This window comes from Octopus bimaculoides, chromosome 8 (assembly GCF_001194135.2).
Source record: "Octopus bimaculoides isolate UCB-OBI-ISO-001 chromosome 8, ASM119413v2, whole genome shotgun sequence".
Taxonomy (NCBI): Eukaryota; Metazoa; Mollusca; class Cephalopoda; order Octopoda; family Octopodidae; genus Octopus; species Octopus bimaculoides.
The window spans coordinates 48,157,691-48,163,024 of record NC_068988.1 but is presented as its reverse complement, the minus strand read 5'-3'; positions in this window follow the sequence as shown (position 1 = coordinate 48,163,024).

Genomic DNA, 5,334 nt, shown 5'->3' with positions numbered 1-5,334 from the left:
TATATATATATATATATATATATATATATATATATATATATATATATACACATACATACACACACATACACGCACATGAATGAATAAGGCACCTTGAGCATTGAGTGATGTGGGTGGCATTACATAGGGTGTCCAGCCATGGAAAGCCTGGAGCTTCAGGCTCTATACAGATAGATCAAAGAAGTGGCTATGTGATAAGTAGAGCTTGCTTCCCAACCACATGATTTTGGGTTCAGTTCTACCGCGCGGCGTCTTGGGCAAGTGTCTTATACTATAGCCTCGGGCTGACCAAAGTCTTGTGAGTGAATAGCCAACTGACACCTTCCGACTTTACTGTGAACTAATAAGGACTTCACTCGACTCTGAACTTCTGAACTCACTCAGATCAGTAGTATTTATAGTTTACTAGGTCCAATCTATCTCTGAAAAGGGGGCTTTGTAACTCTCATCACAACAAAAATCAAAGCACAAGTTTACATATTCTCCCCACATGGTCTAGAGCAGGGGTTTTCAAACTGTGGTCCGCAGACCACAGGGGGGCCGCAAGGACAAGACAGGGGGTCCGTGGACAGCAAATATTTTTATGGGGAATTTGATTTTATATATGTTTTTTAATCGAAATCTTTTAATTGACAATAAACCTATTTGTTAAATACTGTTAAATAAATAAATGTAAAAATATATGTTATTTTAAGCAAATATTTATGTATAAATTTCATAAGCGTTTATAAGGGGGTCTCTAAGGTAAAGCCTGAAACATAGAGGGGTCTGCAAGTCAAAAAGTTTGAAAACCCTTGGTCTAGGGGACTTCATAGCTAGCCAAAAATGAAACAGTCTGAGGTCAATATTGGAGAACTTTCAGAAGACAGTTAGGGTTGGAAATAATCGTAGTTGAGGTAGAGCTCCCATCTTACCTAGCTAAATACATTTTTACCCCCGTGTGGGTGTCTTGGCATGTTTGTATTTGTATTTTTGTGTATCAAAAATTGATGTATTTTATTACGTTTCCTCTTTCTTTCCATTAATTGTGTGTGTGTGTGTGTGTAGGTTATACTACTCTGCTAGTATAAAATGTTTTGTATTCTGTGTTTGGGCCCTTGTGGCCAATAAAGAAATGATTATTATTATTATTGTATTATTTATGCATTATTGTTATTAAAATATTGAATTTCATTTATATATATTTACTGTGTTATATACATGCCCACACTTACATATATACATACATGCATTCATAAATACCTACATACATATATAAATATATACATGTATGTATGTATGTATGTATAAACAACTAAATTTCTATTAAATCTGTTTGCAAACAAGCATAATAGTTTTATGGTTTTCCTTTAGTTATTATTAATAAAAATAAAAATGTATTTATAAAAATTGTGCATAACTTTACCAATAATGTCAGTAATAATAATAATAACAATAGCAATAAAAATAAGAAGAAGAAGAAGAAGAAGAAGAAGAAGAAGAAGAAGAAGAAGAATGACAATAATAACATTGATTGTTTCCCTATTGTTTTATTTTTACTCACTATAATAATGATGATATTAATAATAATTTCTGCTTTTAGTAGGATACAGAAATGATGATGATGATGATTGTATTATGGGGCTGGTTGTAGTGATGGTATACATAATGATGATAATGATGATTCATAATAGTAGTGGTGGTGGGAGAATGTGGATAATGATGATGACAATGACAACAATGATGATGATGATAATTTCTTTCTAGTTATTTCTTTATTTGTTGATAGTAACGTAATGATTCTTAACAGGACTGAGAAGGAAAAAACTAAAAAAAACTCAGAAACTGCCATGAAAAACAATTTTTTTTTTATTTAATAAGTGATAAAAAAATAAAACAGAATGACATCAATAAAATTAAAAAAAACACTAAGCAATCCAATAAAATTCTACTATCAGCAACAATAATAGTAATGGTTTATTTTATTGGCCACTAGGGCCCAAGATTGTGAGGACAGTGCGAAAGTAAAATAGAAAACAACAAACAGGGAACAGTGGTGGCAAGGTGGGGAGAATCATATCAGCAATCACAATACATAGACATTAATACATAAAAATTAATAAATAGCAATAATATAAATGAAATAACAACAGAGGGTCCTTAAAATTAGATACAAACACGTAGGATATTCTGGGGTACCCTATGAACATAACCCATGAATACTCTGTTGTACCAAAGGTATTTCCTTCCAGATTTCGCTGCATACCTTTAACTGTGTAGGTTTGCTCATTAGGCATACCAATTTCTTCATTCTCACCCAACTTCTATAAACTGTTGCTGGAGGTCAGCAGCACCATTTCTAAACCAATCATCATCCTTTAGAATGATGATGAGGATCTTGAAGTTGATGCTGGACCTTACTGACCTCCCATGCAAAAATACATTGTTCATACAGAAGGTGTTGCTTGGTGTTAATCATCATCATCATCACCATCATCATCATCATCACCATCATCATCATCTGTTTTCTATGTTGGCATGTGTTTGACAGTTTGACAGGGGTTGGCTAGCCAGGGAGCTGTCCAGACTCCGACCGTCTGTTGTGGCATGGTTTCTATGGCTGAGTACTGAGTGCATTTTATGTGCCACCGGCATGAGTACATTCATGCAGCACCTGCACAAGTGCATTTTTTGTGAATCCGGCACCTGTAAAGGACTAGCCTGTATGTATGGATGATAATGATTTTACATAGTTTGACGTGTCTTATCAAGTACTGCAAATCACCACAACTCTCGGTCCTTTGTCATTTCGTCAGTAAGGTCCAGCATCAGAAGATCCTTTCTCTCCCTTTCATCCCACGTCTTCTTGGGTCTACCCCTTCCACATGTTCCCTCCACAATTAGAGATTGACACTTCTTGATGCAACTGTCCTCATCCATACACACCACATGACCACAGCAGCACAGTCTTCTCTCTTGCACACAACATCTGATGCCTCTTACACCCATTTTACCTCTGAAATCATTTACACCCTGTCATGTGCACACATTGACATTACCCATCCACCAGAGCAGTAAAAAAAAACAAACAAACAATACAATGAATAACCTTGAGGTTATGAAATGTCTTCTTAGATAAGTATAGATGTATAGCTGTATGCTAAAGAAGCTTAGCATGAAGCCCTGTGGTTTTGGGTTCAGTCACAATACATGGAACCTTGGTCAAGTGTTTTCTGCTGGGTATGTGCTGTGGTTTTTTGTGGTACACTTATTTTCACTGTATTGAAAGTGTTTTAAGTAGGATGTGTGCAGTGCCTAGTAGTACAATTTTCTGTATTTTATATATACTTGTAAGTGCTGGTGTTTTTGTTACGTATTTGTCTGAATGTATTTTTATCATACCTAATGCATCTACTATAATCAGAATTGTTTGTTTTTAGGCTCTACACTCGAGTTACCTCTATTTCCATATCTTTTCTTTCTGCTTTTAGGCTTCACATTCGAGTTACCTCTATTTCCAGATCTTTTATTATAATTATTATTATTATTATTATTAATATTATTAATGAGGCAACAAGCTGACAGAATTGTTAGTACACCTTTATGCTCTGAATTCAAATTCCACCAAGGCTGACAGTACTTTTCATTGTTGATAAACACTGGAGTCAATCTGATCGACTACTCCCCTCCTGCCAAAATGTTAGACCTTGTAGAAAGGATTGTTATTATTATTATCATCATCATCATCATCATCATCATCATCATCATTATTATTATTATTATTATTATTATTATTATTATTATTATTATTATTATTATTACTATTATTATTATTTTTGTATGTGAGTAGGGGGGGGGGCAGGTGTATATGCGTGTATGCATATGATTGTGCTTGCATTTGTCTGTTATCACTCAACAATTATTATTGATTTGTTTACGTCCTTGTAGCTTAATTTTGCAGCGAAGGGGGACAAAGGGAATAAGTGCCAGTTTTACATGTATGAAATGGGACTGATTCGATCGAATGAAGCTTTCAAAGTGTTACCCAAGTTGGATGCAATTCAGAATCTGAAACAAGCACAAGAATAAAAGAAGCAAAAGTATTTAAAAGTCTGGGCAGGATGGAAAACATTTTTTCTTCACTACCCTCTTTATTTTAATCATTCATATTATTAATATTCTTCCCCAAGTTTACATTGTCAATATTCCCAAGCATCTTATTCGTATTCTTGGAATAAATAAATATATTGTGTTTTCCAGTCCTTCACCAATGTTTTTCAACAATTACTGTTTACGTTTTTTCTTTCTCCTTTCTTTTTCTTTTTGTTTTCTAACCACAACTGAATTGCAAATTTTTAACCATTGTATTCAGTGACAGAAATCTGTTTAAAATAAAATCCAGCTAAAAAATCATTACTATTTTTAAATTAAAATTGTAGTTTTCATTCATTATTTTATAAAACAGATTCATGTTTATAAAATTTAATTTTTTAAAATCTTTATTGAATAGTTTCTTAGTTTTTCTAGTTTTGCTCCATACCATTTATTTTTCTATGAATTATATAAACCATTTTCTCATTACAATCATGCCAGCACTTGTGCCTCACAGATTATTTATTCTTTGTGAATGTATGAAAGGCTGCAGAGATCCAAAAAGTTTGAAATGGTGAGCTTAATTTACAATCACATGGCATCGTTTGAAAAACTTTAAAATTTTAAGTTTATAATTTCTACTCAATGATATAAAATATCATTCCATATACTAATGAAAGCCTTGCATGTGGAAGAAACTAAAAGTAGCTAGTCATATGTTTATATATCATGCTCTTTGTACAGGTTTCAGTCATTTGACGGTAGCCATGCTGGAGTACTGCCTTGAAGGGTTTTTAATTGAACATAGAATCCCCAGGACTTATTCCTTGTGAGCCTAGACTTATATCAATATTTTTTGCTGAACTGCTAGGTTACAGGACCTTAAATACACCAACACTGGTTGACAAAGTCAAACATATATATATATATATATATATATACATACACATATTTGACAGACTTCTTTTATTTTTCACCTACCAAATCCACTCACCAGAATTTGGTTGGCCTGAGACTTGCCCAAGGAGCCACACACTGGAAACGAACCCAGAACTATGTGGTTTGGAAACAAGCTTCTTACCACACATCTGCACCTGTATACATTTTTCAAGTACCACTCACAAAACTTCTTTTTCCAGTCTGAATCATCTTCAGTAAGAGCAAGGAGCGTGGGAAGATTTGTTTGAAACTCCTTCCAAAAATATTACATACATCCATATACATGCATACATACATCCATATACATATATACATGTGTATATA